This window comes from Chenopodium quinoa, unplaced genomic scaffold (assembly GCF_001683475.1).
Source record: "Chenopodium quinoa cultivar QQ74 unplaced genomic scaffold, ASM168347v1, whole genome shotgun sequence".
In the NCBI taxonomy this organism is placed as follows: Eukaryota; Viridiplantae; Streptophyta; class Magnoliopsida; order Caryophyllales; family Amaranthaceae; genus Chenopodium; species Chenopodium quinoa.
Window position 1 is genome coordinate 5,694,158 of NW_018742329.1, and position 18,767 is coordinate 5,712,924.

The following is an 18,767-nucleotide window of genomic DNA, read 5'->3' on the forward strand; positions in this document are numbered from 1 at the left end:
TCTTTTGCACATAGAGAGGGGCATCAAGCTTATGCTAGCTCCAAGATCACACAAAGCACAATCAATTACCATTTCACCAATAGCACATGGAATAGAAAAACTACCGGGATCTTTAAGCTTAGTGGGCAACTTATTTTGAATAATTGCACTACAATTTTCCGGCATATTAATTGTTTCCACAAAGTCAACTTCTCTTTTATTACTAAAAATGTCTTTAAGAAATTTAACATAAGTTGGCATTTGTTTTATAGCATCGGTGAATGGTATGTACTGTTAACATAAAGCTTTCTCAATACTTCTAGAAATTTAGCAAATTGTTTTTCAAGTCTAGACCCGGCAAACCTTCCCTAAAAAGGAAGCTTTGCCACATGAAGCGGGATTTCACTCTCTTATTTTTTTTTTCTTTTTCAACTTCTTTTTCTTTGTTTATCTCTTCTTCTTTCTCTTTTTCTTTTTCCATTTTCAACTCTCCATGGGAATCACTCATTTGTATCACATTTTCTTTTGACTTCTCACCTTCTAAGTCATGTTGCATTCCCTTCCCTTGAACTTCCCCCAAGATTTTCCCACTTGTAGTTACAATGGAATTGGCTTGCTCTCTAGGATCGACCTTGACTAGGATATGAGGTATTAGACTTGCATTTGAGGGCACTAGCTATTTGGGCCATTTGATTTTCCAACATTGTATTGTGGGTTTGCATTTGTTTTAAGCTTTCCTCTAAGTCATTTGTATTTTTAGTTTGGGTGTTGATGAATTGCTCCATTATGCTTTCTAAATAGACTTAGGAGGAGGATGGGCTTGAATTTGAAGTGGTGGTTTAGGAATAGGAGCTAGATTTGGTCTTACACCTCCATTGAAACCGGGTGGGTTGTGAGTGGAAGAGTATTGGCCTTTTTGTTGGTACCTATTGTCATTTCTATAATTCCGTTGATTATTAGACACATAGTTACCACCACCACTAGCTTGTCCTTGATCTTGACCACTACCTTGCCCTTGGGTTTGGCCACTTCTCCAACCAAAATTGGGGTGATGTTTCCATCCCTCATTATAGATGTTGGAGTAGGGGTCAAACCTAGGGTTAGCATGCACATTATTAACTTGTTCCATAGAAGGGGAAGGGGAACAATTCAACAAGGGACACTCCGAAGACATATGGTCTTCACCACCACACACTTCACAAGACACCAATTGCATAGAATATTATCATTTGAAGAATTAGATGCATGTGAGTTTTGGAGAGGGGAAATGGGAGGGGGAGAAGATTGCATTTGATCAAATTTAGAGGACAAGACATCTAATTTTGAGCAAAGCATATTGATATCACTAACCTCATACCTTCCTCCTTTTTTAGTGGAGTTCCTCTCATCATGACTCCAATCGGTGTAGTTTTGCACCACCTCTTCGATGATTTTGAGTGCTTCCAATGGTGGCTTGTTCATGAGTGGACCACCCGATGATCCATCCAATAGTATGCAATCCGCCCTCAAGAGATCCCTATAGAACCCATGTAATAAGAGCCAATCTTCCATGTCATGATGTGGGCATTGTTTTTGGTAGCTCTTGTATCTTTCCCAAGCATCATAGATTGACTCATCGGGTTCTTGTTGGAAATTTGAAATTTTGGATCTCAACTCCGCCGTTCTTCCAAGAGGTATGAACCTCCCAAGAAATGACGAAGTTACCTCATTCCAAGTTGTCAATGAGTTCGGAGTCAACCTATCAAGCCAATCACTTGCACTTCCCGTGAGAGAAAATTTGAACATACTTAGAAGGATGTATTCCGGAGTCACCCCATTTGCCTTCACGGTGCTACAATACCGTGTGAATTGCTTAAGATGTGCAATGGGATCCTCATGCTTGGCCCCGGAAAATTGATGGCCCTCGATCAAGGTGATAAAGGCGGGTCTTATCTCAAAATTATTTGCCTCGGTGGTAGGAGTAACAATCCCGCTCGCTTCTTGATATGGTGGAGGGACACCAAATTCTCTCAAAAGTTTTGTTTGGTTGAGCCATGTCGAAATGGCGGATAAGTTGGAGAATTTGTCCTTGGTGATTCTAATGGAATGGTGCCTCCACTAGAACTAGAATGATCAGACTCAACCTCAACTTGTGGCTCACTTGAAGTAGCACCGCTATCTATCGACCTCTTTTCTCTTCGATTTTCCCTCACAACCTTTTCAAGCTCGAGGTTCAACGGCATAAGAGGAAGTGTTTTATTGCTGCGTTTGGGCATAAACAAATAAGACTAGATGGGAGATTAGTAGGTTAGTCAAAGAAAACAAAAAATAATAAAGCTATATAAATGAACTAGTCTCACATATCTCATAAGTAACTCAATGCTTAATGCCATTCCCTAGCAACGGCGCCATTTTGGTAGAGGAATAATCGGTCGTTGTACAATCACCCTAAAACCAAACAATATTTCTACCTAAACAAACCTAAGACAACTCTAGGGTAAGTAAAGGATCGTATCCACAGGGAATGGGTCAAGAACACCAAGAGTATGAAACAGTTGTAAGCTAATTCGGTCACAAATTGGGTTTTGATAGGTTAACTATTATATAAAGGAACGCTAGGGGAAACGGGATTCAACACCAACCAAAACCAAGGAATCAACAACAAGTACAAATCATGAGCACACATGGAAGATAGAATAGGAACTTAACATTGTCTTATCTCAAAGTCACAACATAAGTACTCCTTAAATTAAGCATTAACATGGCAAGGATTAAGTCTCAAGGATAGGAAGTGGGTTTCTAGCTCGAGTTTGTCTCTCGATCGTTCCGAACTAGTATTAGGCACAAATAATTGGGATATCTCACCTAATTACCACACTAAAGCATCCTACTCAATGAAACCAAACATCCACAATCATGAAAGTAGCATAATCCAATTGCACAAAAAAGGACTCACTGCACCCCAAAACTCCATTTTTCGATGTGAGAAGAGGGAGATGAAGTGGCCATCAAAATACACATGCAATAATCAAGTCAAGCACAAACAACCATCAATCCAAGGTAGAACATGAACAATTCCAAGTTAATCAACCATAGTTTGGTGGGGTTTTCACCCAACCCCTAACTAAGAGACTACTCACTAACTATGGTGAAAATTACTCTAAAAATTAAATCTGGGGTTTTCATGAATTCAAATAAGCTAGGAAAGAGATAGAACAAGAATGGATTAAACATGCAAGAACAAATAAGCAAGATTAAGGGAGAAATTATCAACTCAAAACAATTAAAATTGAAAATTAAGAGCAAGAGATAGAGAAAAGAGATTACTTAATAAGCTTCAAGGTTGAGAAATTATTGAAATTGATGAAACAAACTTCTAATAATTCTTACAAATGATTGAGTTTTTGAGAAACTAAACTAAGGGAGAGGAAAACTATGAACTAATTAAGAGAATAAGTCTAGAAGAGTTAAGGAGGAAGAAGGTCCTCAAAACTGAAGTCAAGCGTCCTATTTATATGCCTCAAAATTACATTATAAAATCCATAAAAAATCAAGCTTCAGAGCAGGAGGAGCCCCCGCTCCAGTAAGTAGGAGCGCCCGCTCTTGGCTTCTCTGCGCGCCCGCTCCTAGTGGTGCAGGAGATGGCAAAATGTTGGGATCAGAGAGGAGCGCCCGCTCCTTCTGGGATGCATGCCTGCTCCTGCTTGGAGCAAGGGAGGAATAATGTGATGCTGGGATTAGGAGCGGCCGCTCCTTTCTAGGTGCACGCCCGCTCCTTCCTGGTGCAAGGTCCCTCAAGAAAGTCTTCAAGCTTGTGCTACTTAGCTACATTCTCATTGCACCTACAAACACGAGCACACACACAAAAAGAAAACGGGAAAGCCAAAAGATGCAAATTAGCATAAAAGGAGTTAGGAAAAGGGATTATAGTAGGGGAAAGAGTATAAATCGTGTTTAAAATGCCATGATAAGTGGACAAATAAAACACTTATCAAGGATAATAAAAAATTTGAGGTAAATTTGATTATTTTCATAACAAGGGTAGAAACGTATTTTTAGGTTATACATGGGGGCGTTACTTGAAGATTCAAGGGAGATATTTAGCGTTCCACTAAATATCCCCAAAATAACGGTTAGTAGGATTATTTTTTAAAAGAAAGAAAGTAATAAATTAATTACTTTTTGTTTTGTGAACACCGAGCTAGTGCATTTAATTATTAAGGGAAAAAGAGTCCGAGAGTACATATGGAGAAATCACACCATCTATAACGCTGCCCCACAACGTCTTTCAATTTTTAATTTTCTTAAAAGAACAAAAAAATTGAGGAAAATTTTATTTTCTTTTTATCCGTTGAAAACTTAAAATTATGCACATAGCTTCAACATTCAATAATAGCAGATGGTTACTCACGAATTTATATGACTAATAAAAATTAAAACACAAAATGCACCATACCACACAATTAATCCCAAAACTTTAAAATAAAATTCTTACTCATGATTATTTTATACAGATTAAATTGATTACAAACTATGGTTTATACAAGTAAAAAAAATAAAGCATTGGAGATTATTATACATTATCATTGATTACGTATGTACTTTGATGATTTATGATTATATTTTGGATGAATAATGAAGGATGAAGATGAATTCCCATTAAAAATGAAGGATGAAGGATGAAGTCCCCATTAAAAATGGATGAAGTTATCAAAATGGGGATGAATTTGTACAAATGTTAATTTTTTTTTTAAAAAAAAATTACTTTGGAAGACTCACTTCAATTTTATAACTTTGAACGATTGTTTATATATTATAATACTATAACATGGGGAAAAAAATTACCCTCTAAAAGTAATGAACCAAACAACACTTTGCTTACTGAGGGACTTAAATAATGTGTAACTTAAATTTTTTAATTTTTTAAAAATGTAATATTCGAAAGCTAACGGTTCAAATTTATTCTCATATTGTACCCGACCATAGTCGTCTATAGTCGACGACTATGATAGAACCATCCAAGAAAAAGGTGAAACTGCGAGTTAAATGATAGCTCCTAAGCAAGAGCATAAAATACAATTTATATGTTGCCATCTAAGCGAGAGTTTAGAGTGCAAGGGCGTGTTCGGCAAAATATAGTTGTGAATGTAGCTGTTAACTATGAATGTAGTTGTTAGCTGTGTAAGTAGCTATTAGCTGCCAACAACCTGTCAGTTGTGAATATAGATAATTTAGGTATGAGTGTTCGGTAAAGTAGCGGCTGACTAGATGTTACGTATAAAAATAATATTTTATTTTTAAAACTATAGATTAAATTTTCAACAGCTACCTCTACTTTCAAAAGCTAATACTTTTAAATTTTTATAAAAGCTACTTCTACCCCTAAAAGCTACCATAACCACTACTTTGCCAAACACTAACATTTTTTGTTAAGTGATGGTTTGACAAAGTCAAACCTCTAAAAGCTACTTCGTACCTAAAAGCTACTCAAAAGTTGACACCGAACACGCCCTTGTATTCTTGTAAGTGAGACCACCGTCTCCAACCCATTCTCAATCCCTATATTTATTCCCCTTCCCACAAAACAAACAAGGGATTATAAATTCGTACCATTATTTTCCCATACCCAACTCTCAAAAAATAAAAAAAATAAAAGGACAAATTCCAATGAGTTTAAGCGGGAAACTCATCACGGAGTATTAAGTAAAGCAAAAAGATTAAAACCCTCCTCTCTCAAAAAACCCTAATAAAAAAAAATCACAAAATTCTCCTATCATTCTTCTTTTCACCATGGCAGGCCAATCTCAATCTCGAACAACCAAACAGCAACAAAAGAAAGAATCAAATACTACTACTTCTTCAACACCTCTTAATAATAATAATAATAATAATAATAATAATAATAATAATAATAATAATAATAATAATAATAATAATAATAATAATAATAATAATAATAATAATAATAATAATAATAATAATAATAATAATGCAGGAAAACCATTACCATCAATAGGATCATCAGTAATCCCAATAATAAACAAACTTCAAGACATTCTTTCGCCACTCGGTTCTGACGAACTCTCTAAAATCCCTCTCCCTCATGTTGCTGTTGTTGGTAGTCAAAGTAGTGGCAAGTCTAGTGTTCTCGAATCGCTTGTTGGTCGTGACTTTCTTCCTCGTGGTTCCGATATTTGCACTCGTCGTCCTCTTATTTTACAGCTTGAGCGTCGTACTGTCAAAGCGAGTACTAGTGACAATGATAATGACAATAATGGTACGAGTAATGGTAGTAGTAGTGGTGGTGGTGTCGTTGATGATGATCGAGAGTGGGGGGAATTTCTTCATATGCCTCAGTCTCGATTCTATGATTTCGCTCGTATTCGAACTGAAATTCAGGTTTTGTGTTTTTAGTACTTTGTATTATTATTGTTTCATTGTTTAGGTTTGTAATTGCTCTGTCTCAATTAAAGTACGTGTTACATTTGAAAAAAAATAAAATTACGTGCTCCTTATATAAATTTGGGATGGAGGGAGTAACAAATTTAACAACTTATACGTGTACGTGTCAATAAATTTAGTTTAAATGTTTATATGTTCACGAAATTTAGTCAATGATTGAAACTTCCAAATTAAAATTGGGTGCTTTTTACGATTTATATGATAATTTTAACATTTGATGGTTTGAATTATTGTTATGTCATCATTTTGCAGGATTTTGAGAAAAGTACTTAAATAAGTGTGAATCCTACTTATTTATGCTAATAATAATCCAATTTAATAATATGTATTCAACCTATATATGCTAATAATCCAACAAAGAAGTGTTCAATTGTGGGAATCCAACCTATACATGCTAACAATTCGTCTCCATTTATGCTACTCATTAATTGTTTATGTTTGTTATAGTTGTTACAACTGTGTGACAAAAACAGAATTTTCAGTAGTAATTCATTCATGATTAAGAGAAAATTACATGCATTGTGAATCCTACTTATGTATATGCTAGGAATTATTAAACCCCATTTATGTTTTAAAGCTATATATGCTATCAATCCGATAAAGTAGTTTTCGATTGTGGGAATCCAACCTATATATGCTAACAATACAATTCCATTTATGTGACTTATCTAATTTTTCATGTTTGTATCATAGGCCTGTCAGTATTTTTGAAGTTTTTCTTGCTATAATATAACTTTTTCTTGCATATATCCCATTTTCAATGTTATGAAAATATTAACAAATTGACTAACATATTGCATTCGGAATCAACTCGCTAATTTAAGTTAGTAAGCAACCATATTGCTTAATGTGGGAAATTATCTAGCATCTGTGATGTGGTTGCAGGCTGAGACGGAGCGAGAAGCAGGAAAGAATAAAGGAGTTTCAGACAGGCCAATAAGGTTAAAGATTTCGTCACCAAATGTTCTGAATATAACACTGATTGATCTACCAGGGATCACTAAGGTTCCTGTTGGAGATCAACCTACTGACATAGAAGCCAGGATTCGGAAGATGATAATGGACCATATTCAGCAAGAAAACTGTTATCATTTTAGCAGTGAGTCCTGCAAATTCTGATTTGGCAACTTCTGATGCCATTCAAATGGCCAAACAAGCTGATCCCAAGGGTACTATATATAATTCATTTAACATTTACATGCCTATTTTGAATATCTTGTCTGATTCCACTCCCATTTCGATTTTATGACAACTTCATAGAAATATTTCATGCACTTTGACAGGTAACAGGACAATTGGAGTCATCACTAAGGTACTTTTTGCGCGGTTATATTTCTCTGTTTATAGCTAATCATATCGACCTTCGAAGGTAAATGTGTGCATATGTTTTCCTGCAGCTTGATATCATGGATAGGGGTACTAATGCTTGCAACTTCCTCCGTGGAAAAGTTATCCCCCTTCACCTAGGTTATATTGGTGTGGTTAATCGAAGTCAAGCGGTATATGTTCCAACTCGACTTATTTAATATGTTGTCTGTTCTCTGTATCTAGCTTTATATGGTAATTTTCACCATGAAGGTGTTGTATGATGATGTATGAGGCTTCACTAATCGAGTATGATTTCGGTTTTATCAGTAGATGAATTATCTTACGAAAACTGCAATAGATACGTGGGTAAGTAATATGCAATTTTTTTTTTCCCTCATATGTATGCTTATTATCTCTTGTGCAATTTCAGGACATTAACAAGAATAAAAGTGTTGGCGAAGCTCTTAACTATGAGGAACAATTCTTCCAGGATCATCCTGTAAATCTGTCTCCTTAACTGTCTAATAAAAGTAGTTGTTTTCATCATATTGCTTTAAGCTCATTGGATACCTTTTAATATTGAAGGAGTATCATAGTATTCGAGATCGTTGTGGCATTCCTCAACTAGCAAAGAAATTGAATGAGGTCATTCTTATCTCTTGATTAGTGTGTGATTTTTTTATTTATGCTTTATCACCATACAAACCTTTTTTTTTTTTTTTTTTCAGATTCTTGAGCACCATATAAGAGCAACTCTCCCAGCCTTAAGGTCCCAACTTCAGTCATATTTTCGAGCTATTGAAGGAGAAATGAGGACATATGGAGATGCCATGGATTCCAAAGTGGGTTCAACCACTCTTTCTAATTACTCAATCAATACCCTTTATCGTGTTCAGTGTATCATGCTCTTAATAATGCTCACAACATCTAGTCTGAAAATTGCATTGGTCCAAGTATGCAATGAGATATTTTACTTCAGAGTTTCTTATCTTATCTATTTTTGCATAGTGACACTTCCTTGGTATTGTTGTGTTCCTTGTTTTGAATTGGTGCTAGAAAGGTAGTTTCTTTTTGTAAGAAATTGATGAATCATTAATTTAAGTCTATTATTTTGTTTGTTCAATTACCAATCCAGCTTTTCTGATGACATTTTGCAGGAAAAACAAGGAATAATTGTGCTGGACATCCTACGGAGCTATAGTGATGGTAAACTTACTTCCTTTTTCCTATCATCCCCTCTACTCTGATACATAAAGGAGAGTATTTTTGTCTGTGTTGCTTGGAGCTTCATCCTAACCAAATTTTGGGTCTTGAAGCTTTAATATACATCAGTGTTTATTTTGTTATGTTATAGTCAATTTTTTTGAGTTCTTGTTTTGAGTAATTGTCACTTGTATACTATATTTTAATGAAGTATTTGCTTTGGCAACAGCTTTCTCTTCATTGATTGAGGGAAAGAACCACGAGACATCAACAAAAGAGCTGACAGGAGGAGCTAGGATTCGCTACATTTTCCAGTCAATTTTTATAAAAGCCTTAGATGTATGAAGAACGTTTCTGCAGCTTTAACTCTGGTATTATGAAATAGTAGTATTTGCATAGCAAAAATGGTGGTATGTTTTAATGTTCAAAAGTCATTCATATCTCCGTTTTCTGTTTGAAGGAAGTTGATCCTTGTGAAGATCTATCTGATGAGGATATCATAATTGCAATTCAGAATTCTATGGGCCCAAGAAATAAATTGTTTGTTCCAGAGGTGAGTATAATTCTGAAAATGTGGCAATTAGTTGATTATCTGGTTGTACATTCATGAACATATCCATGATAGCATAAATTTTCATGATGTTTTTCAGGTGCCATTTGAAGTTTTGATAAGAAGACAAATCGAAAGGTTGTTAGATCCTAGTCTCCAGTGTCTTCAATTTGCATGCGATGAACTGATGAAGGTTTGAAGCAAATTTAATTTGGTCTATTTGCATATAATTATGCTAGTAAGTCATTATGCGTTCAATGTGTGCTCAAGTTTTTTGGGAAATTACATTTTGATGCAGATGAGTCACTCTTGTGAATCAAGGGAGTTGAGAAGGTTTCCAGGTTTAAAGAAGCGTATGGATGCAGTGATGCTGGACTTTGTCTGTAATTCAATGAAACCTGTGGAGAAGAGGATTGTGGACACAATCTTCATGGAGGTTTGTATTATCACATATCTTAAGCTGCCACACTATACACCCTGATGTGTAGCTATATGCCTATATCTATGTGGACATTCATAACCACAGTAATAATTATATCAATTACTTAGAGATTATATGATGTATGCTTTGATCTCCCCAAAGTATCCGCTTTATGCAAGAACAACACTGCTAAATTGAGTGTAAAGTTGTCATGATCTTGCTTGTGCTGCCAACTCAATCACCAAACTGTTTTGCCATGTGCCAACTTTAATAAAATTAAATGAGTGGAATAGATTGGGATGAACTATGAGACGAATGAACTTCAATGCCTAGAGTCTATTTTCTTGATTCCTTACCTTAATCCCGTTAGCAGTGGACATTTAATTATTTATGCAGTCTTAGCATGGTGGGAGAATCTAACAGAAACCTGGTCTACAACATCACTCTTCATAGTTCAGACTAATGGGTGTTTGTACATGTGTGCATGATTCTAATTTTTATAATGGTTTGTCATATTCTCTGTTTTAGGCTGATGACATAAACACTTCTCACCCTAATTTTATTGGTGGACAAAGGGCAATAGAGGTTGCAAAACAGCGTATCCGTGCTTCTAGGGTACAATGCTCCCCATCTTTAGTGAGCAGCAAACATATTATATCCTGTGGTTAATATAACTGTCTTTAATACGTATCATCAATGGCTAAGGTTGCATTTTTGCTTGTGATTTTAGGGTATTGTTGATCTTGAACAATTGGCTTCACCAGATCGTTCTAGTCGGAACTCTCAGAAGTATCAATCAGTGGTGGTTGAGAGATCTGGATCAGCTGGTAAGTCCTCATAATGAACATGCGACTTGTGCAAATGTATATATTAGGTAAAATTCTATAAATATGTTATCATTCACTAGAAGTCTAGAACACAGTTAATTATTCTAGCATGATGCTATTGACAAATGTATATACTTTTGCAATGTGATTCTTCTTATTTGAATTACTGTGTGCTTTGTTAAAGTACCCTATTTCAGTTTTCTACAAAGGTCTAACTGTTTGTGGTAATAGGAATCATCTTCATGTTTTAGGGCCCGTTCTGATTTACTGAGCAAAATTGAACTGAACTGAATAGAATAGAGATGAAATGAATTGTTTATGAGAGAAGGAAATTATGAACTGAACTGAACTGATTGGAGTTGATCTGAAATTAAGTTGAAAAGAACAGGCCTTTAGTCATGCTATGAAAATGCATGTTGGCTGGTTGCTAATTATCCCATGAGACCGTCTCACTAGATAAACTTTATTAAACTACCAAACTTCTAACCTCTTTTATTGGCTTCTGAATATCTTTGTTTAATATTCTAGCTAAGATGGTTTTTGTATGCTTTTCTAACATATGCTTTTCATCTTTCTTCAATTCCGTGACTTTTGCTAATTTCTGGTTCTGGTTTATGTGATAGGTGGGCAGACATCTCAAAAGAAAGTTTTTACACATGCAAATAATAATTCCATGCCAGATCCTTCAGCAACATTTTGGGGCATGCCGTTTAAATTTTGGAACCAGTCATCCAGTGGAACACCTGTTGGAAATGATCGATATAAATCTGACATTGCCTTCCAAACTCCGTCATCAATTCAGCTGGTAGAGGTATGTAGCCTTTCAGTTTGTGTATCTCTTGTCGCCCTCTAGGGCCTGCCTGTTCTGAATTAACTGAACTGAACTGAATTGTTTATGAGAAAAGAAAATTAGGAAAAGCTGAACTGAACTGAAGTGAAATTAAGCTAAAGATATTTGACCCTTATTGTTTTTCTTCTTGTCGGGGGATAACATATTGGTTGGTATAAGTGCAGCCTTTAGCATCCATAAGGCCTACAGAGGATCCAACAGAAGATGAGCTAACAGAAGTACTAATAACACGAATGCTATTAAAATCTTACTTCGATATTGTGAGAAAGAAAGTTGAAGATGATGTTCCCAAAGCTATAATGCACTTTCTGGTACAAGTGCTTAAACTTTTGTTCTCTGGATTTTTTTTATTTTTGATTCCCAAGTTTATGGTCATCTTTAACTTGCTCAGGTCAATCGTATAAAAAGGGACCTTCATTCGACCTTCATTCAGGCCATTTATAGGTACTTCACTTTCATCTTAATTCGTCGAGCAGGATGGATGAACTCAAACAAGTTTGTTGGTCAATAAATTTCCCATATATATTCTCATTGAACGAATGAAGAGGCTACAAAAAAAAGACTGATTAATTCATTAATACCATTTCTGAATCCTTAGTGATTGAATTTTTAAACCTTAATTGGACTATTCTCATGACAGGGAGGAACTATTTGAAGAGTTATTGGAGGAAAATGCTGAGGTTGTGAAGAAGAGAAAGCGTATGAGTGAAATGTACAGGGTGTTGCAGCAGGCTGTTCAGGTGTGTCTTGTGTTATACTTCCTCCGTTCCATTATAGTGAAATACAATTAGCTGTTTAAGGCTAATAATTGGCTTTGTTACGAGTTTGTAGGAAACATTAGTTAATGCATAAGCATTTAGTATTCACTTATTTTGACAAAGGTATATCTGGAGTACAAGGATCATGTTATCAGATCGAAGTATAATGATTCAAACTGTTGTTTGTTTGATATTGCTGCAGACCCTTGAGGAATTCGAGTCCAACATTCCATCGTCGAAGCCAAATAGCTACCAAAGCCAACCACAACAAAGCAGCAGCAACAAATTTTTAAGTGTATCGTTGTCTAGGAGTAAAAAAGCTCAAAGATTATACTACTCAATGGAGCAACATGATATTTTGTAATTTTGCTCCAATTAGGCAGATAAAAAAAAAATTAGACAACTCTAAGTAGCCTTTTAGAACAAGCATGTCGTCTTACAAAGATTTCATCTTTTTTTGTCACTTTTAATTTATTTGTTTTTCCAATTGTTTTTTGTAAAAGGGCAATGGTCCTGTCATAATTAGTTTCATTCTAGTCATGGGCTCATGGCTGCTTGTCTTTGGATAGGAAGGGTTTGGTCATAGGACCAATGCATTGTAATGGTTTGCTATGTATTATAATTTATAAGATATGCACTGATCCAACCCATATGCAATGCCAATAATGTTGGACTGTATCATGATTGTGTGTTTCCATTATTTTTGTTGTGCCTTTAAACTAATACAGTGGTCCGGATACGACTTACATCCCAACATATATGTTGGGTCCTTGTGGCTGGTTTTATGTGAGTTGGCGTTGTAATTTCACTATAACCTTACTAGAGTAATTTCATTATAACTAATTAACCATAATGTTGAACCGTATCATGATTGCGTGTTGGTGTTTTATGGAGAAAGTTTGATGACACAACAAAATGCAACCCAATGAATGAAGTGAATTACACCAGAATTCATTGACTAAACACCCAAAGTACATACGAGTGATACTACACATTCAATGGTGTTACCATTGCATGTATGCCACATCAAAAGGGAGGAAAAAAGTAAGAGAGAAAAAAATGAGGATGTAAAATTGTAGGGTTGTGAGACATAGTAAAGTGTCTCATAACTATTAAAAAAATAAAAAGGTACAATGAAGAGAGAAATGTGGAGAGAGATAGGAAGAGTGAAAAAGGTAGTGTGGGCCCCACTTCACGTGCAAAACGGACAAAAATTTAACGGGACCACTACCACTGAGTCTATATTTTGTTCAACTGAAACTCTATTTGAATCTTTTTTAGTATCACTAAGACTACATTTTATCTACTGAGAGTGTATTTCGTACCACTGAATTTCCAGTGGTATGATTTAATAGCTCAATGAGACGTCTCTAAAATGACGTCTGAAATGTCTATATTGCCCTTGCGAGGCATAATTTCATTGTCTCACAACCCTCTGTTTGGAACACCTCAAAAAAAATACGGGAGATTAGAAAAGTGGACCTCAAAATGCAAACCAATCAAATGATGCCAGCAATGGTAGTACGTAGCCCATCACATACGAGTATACAACCATTGTATGTGTATCCTTTTCCAAAATACTATTGCTAAGCTTTGTTGACCAACTCCTCTCTTTTTAGTGGGTAACTAGGTTAAATCCCGTGCCATGCACAGTCATAATTAAACTTTACAACAAAGTTTATAAAGAATGGTGATTCAACAAATTTATCCAAAAAAAATTATTTGTAAAAAAATAATAGTCTCTAATTAAAGATATTAATGGACAAAGTTGTATCTCAACAAATTTATAAAAAACCGAGGAGTATAATATAATAAAATGATTTTGTTAAGTTGTTCTTATAAACGTTATGTATAATTGTATATTTGTAAGATTTATACAAATTATCCTACCAAAATTATTATTCCTATTTTTAATTAAAATAAATTTTAAGTCGGAGGAATAATAATAATAATAATAATAATATGATAATATTGGATGATGATATATGTCAATACCTTAATTTTAAACTATGTTAGTATATTTGTAACTAAAAGATTTATAGTATATAAAATATATGTTGAAAAAAAATAAAATAAATTATTTGAGTATGATTGGATTAAATGTGTTGTCAAAATGGAAATAAGTATTATGGTAGATTATAAAATGGAAATCATTAAAATTTGGAAAAAAAGGAAAGAAAAAAAAGAAAAAAAAGGAGGGAAAATTTTTTATAACATTGTGACAAGTGTCACTTTAGGTTCATTTTTAGTATATGTTAATTGATGATTAGAGCTGTAAGTTTCTGACCCGAACCGTTAAACCCGACAGTTTCGAACCGATCCGAAAAGGAACTGAACTGTTTAAAACCCGTTTTTTGGAAATCGAAAACTGACCCGAAACCGAAACTGAACTAAACCGAATTTGTGCAAACTGTTACTAACCCGACCTGTTATCAAGCCAAATCGTTACAACCCGAAACTGAAAGCAACCCAAACCGATTACATTTAAACCCGATAGTAACCCGACCGTTTTAAAACGAAAACTGTTAAAACCCGATAAAAATCCGATAAACCTAAATCGTTCCAACCCGTAACCCGTTGTGACCGAACCGGTTATAATCCGTAACCCGTTGTGACCGAACCGTTTACGACCCGTAGCCCGTTATGACCAAACCGTTTAAACCCCATAACCCGTTATGACTGAGTCATTTACAACCTGTTACCCAATATGTTTATGATCTAATCTGTTTCAACCCACTACTCGATAAACCCAACTTATTTATGACTTGACTTGATTATAACATGACTCGTTCCTACCCATTATCTGACTAATTCGACTCGATAACCATCCGACTCAATTTTAACCCGATATGATTTTGATTAGAAACCCGTTTCAAATTGGGTAAACTCCTTTTCAAACCAACCAAGTTCAATCTAAACCGATTATAACCGAAACAATAATGGTTGGACCCGATTTCACCCGATCTATTATGAACCGAAACCCATTTTCGAACCGACCCAGTTAAACCCAAACTGATTATGACCCGAACCAATTACGACCCGTCCTGATTAAGACCCGAACTATTTTTAACCGAAACCCACATTAAATGGGCTAAACCCGTTTTCAAACCGACCCAGTTCAACCCAAATTGATTATGACCCGAACCGACTAGAACTCGACCCGATAAGGGCCCGATCCGAATAGAAACTGCAATTAAAAAAACCAAACCGAACTGGCCCGATAATTTTCAAAACCGACCTAAACCGACCCGCTTATTATTTCAATCCGTTATAAACCGACCCGTTATAACCCGAAACTGATAAACCCAACCCAAACCCGAATTGTTTAACCGAATTGACACCCCTATTAATGATTGATTGATAATGTAATATTGATATATTTGACCATTCCTATTATTTATAAATTTTTAAAAAAAAAAAAAATCAATGTCATCTCATTTCCTTCTTCCTTATGCACGGGCCATTAATATCATACCCCATTACCTCCTCTCTCAATAGCATTAGATTTCACGTAAAGACGCATTTGAAAAAAATGTCGATTAATAAAGATGGCTCGGACAACAGAAGGGCAGAAGGCTATTTTACGCTGTAAGTTCATATTTCCTATACTCCTTTAATTCTTATATAAGACTTTCCAATTTTAAAGTAGTTAATTTTAACTCAATTTATGTGGTCTTATGCAAATTATGCTATGAATGTATTATCTCGATATAATTCTTTTTTAAACCCTTTAATTTCACTTAATTTCAAATTAATATGGCTTAAATTTCTGCTAATTATGCTTATTTGAGTGTATTAATACTCCGTTTGTTCTTTGAAGTTGGAATTTTTTTTGTGGGAAGCAATTGATAATATTCCTTTTCGCACTCTAATTAATTTGTGAAATTGTGGTTGATAAATATCAGATTATCATTTAATTTGGAGTTTTATCACGAATTATCAGTTCAAAAATCATATCTGATACAAAAAAGAATTATACTTTATGTTGAAGTTGTTGCCTTTATTAATCAATAAATGAAGGGGTTGCTTTTGATTTGCTCTCTTTGTCAATTCCAATGTTTTTTCCTTAACCCTTTAGCCTAGTACCCAGATATATATGCAAAATTCCAAGTTTTAGTGCTTATTCTCTTGTTTTTGAAAAGCTGAATGTGGTGGGATTATGAGATTAGTTGTACTTTTATGTTACTCAAATAAATAGTGTCTAATGGACTTGGCCGTTTTGTAGTAAAAAGTTATAAAAGGATTTTTGAGACATATGAGGGTGTCGAGGTAACTTAGCTTGTAATGCTTTGTTTTATATTCTTTTAGCTTACTTTTATGCGTTTTATCATTGGTAGATTGTCTGCTTGCGATTCTTAGTTTTGCTTTGAATTAGGCTGTGTTGGGTTGAATGTAATGCATTTTCAATGCAAAATGATTTCCAAGGAAAACACTTTTCAATGGAAATACAATTGCAAAATTAGTTTTCTTTTGTTTTAAAGTAAGAAAAGACAGTTGCAGATTTTCCGTGGAAACAATTTATCCAATGCCAGCTCAACAGTATAATTCTTGTGCTCTTATGTGAAAGGGAAAAATTCTTGCATTTATGTGCTGTTTATGAAGTTGCATTATGCTCAAATGATATCTATTATGGGAATGTGGTATTGTGATGTTTTTTTAATCTACTTCTTGTTTGTGTAAAGATCTAGGATACCATGTATAAGCCACGATTATTGTTGTTGTCATTAATATATATTTCTTCTATTCTTGAATTTTGTAAGAACATAGTGAGTATATTCATAAGTGAGTCATATGCTAATAGTATATTAAAATCAGCTACTTTGTGGGGACTTATATCATGTTGTTTTAATTTATTTAATTTCCTTAGTGTGGCTTTGTTATAGGGAAATTCCCTGTTTCTCATGGTGAGAAACGAAATTTGTTTCTCATGGTGGCATTTTCGTGAATAAATCAACAACTTTTTCAGTATTGTGGGCTCCACAGTTAAAAAAGTTGAATAAAGTTGTTGGTTTATTTACGAAAATGCCATGTGAGAAACAAAATTTGTTTCTCATCATGAGAACCTGGGGCATCCTCTTTGTTATATTTACAACGAAGTAGTATAAACATGGTATCCAAGATTAGGGTTTCTACCAATGGGTTATGTTTCATATATGTCTGTGGCCACTTTGGGACTTATGCAGTCCGGATATGATCATAGATATTGAAATGGACATTGTGTTTAAAAACCATATTTTATGAGTTATTTTGGTAGACGTCTGATTTACAGTGTGCTGTCCATTGCATAATGATCATTATCTTAAAAGTCCAATGTTGATTGTTCATATACTAATTTATGATAACTTCTGTTTTCTTGATGATGCTATTAATTGCTTACTTCTTCAATTACAGATGGATAGAAAAGGTGGTTACAGGACAGAGTCACTAAAAGATTTTAAGACTGGCTGCATGACGTACCTGAATGGCAGTTACATTGTCCCACAAGAAGGAGATCAATCTGACTGTGATACCAACCTTGATGATTATGATACAGATGGTATCAACATTGATTTCGATACAGATGATGATGTGACTGATGTAAGTAGTGATGATAACCAAAGTGAAGTACCCCTGTGGCTCGGTTTTGTGAAACAGCCAAAGAAAATATAATATCTTCTTCGTCATTCATTTCCCAACAAGGCTGGTGGAACACCGGTACATACCCATATCATGGTCACTCAGCTTTAATTCAGCATTGCTTATCTGAAGTGACATATACTTGGTTAATTTTCTGTGATGATTTGTTTTGTAACTAGGCTTGGTTGGACCCAATTCATTTGCCAACTGGAAAATCATGTCTTCGCGACTTTTGTGAAGAGCCTTTACAATTTGTGCTCCAGGTATAATTTTCTTTCAGTTTCCTGCATGCTTTGGGTTCTATTCAATTTGCACTGCTATGTGTGCAGTTTCTCAAAGCATTTTGGCTAGGTTATCAGGATCTTTGCCAATAGCCATTTAAATGGCAAGCGGTTCAGAACCGCTTGCCATAAGGGGAGAAGGCAAGCGGTTTGGCGCCAAAACTGCTTTGCCATTTGCCCTTGACATAATATTATGTCAAGTGTAATGGCAAGCGGTTTTGGTGCCAAACCACTTGACATTTGAATTTTTTTTTTCTTCCAAAATTAATAGTAATTAATAATAGGGAAAATTACCCGGAATAATCCCACCTTTGCGCCGTCCACTATAAATAATCCCACCTTTGGATTATTTTTAAATAATCCCACCTTTACCCTCAGTCCGCTCAAATTGGTCCCAAGTGACTTGCAACCGGTTGAGTAAGTTTTTTTTTTAATTAAGTTTAATTTACATGTATCACTGCGTGATTGGTCAAAACATAACTTTTAATTTTAATTTTTTTAAAGTGATTATTGGAGTAATTAACATTAATTAA

At 34.8% G+C, this 18,767-nt stretch overlaps 1 pseudogene; it reads left to right on the forward strand.

Annotated features, from left to right (window-relative positions):
• Positions 1-1,836: 1,836 nt before the first annotated feature.
• Positions 1,837-18,327, forward strand: LOC110691901 (annotated as a pseudogene).
• The last annotated feature ends 440 nt before the right edge of the window (positions 18,328-18,767 follow it).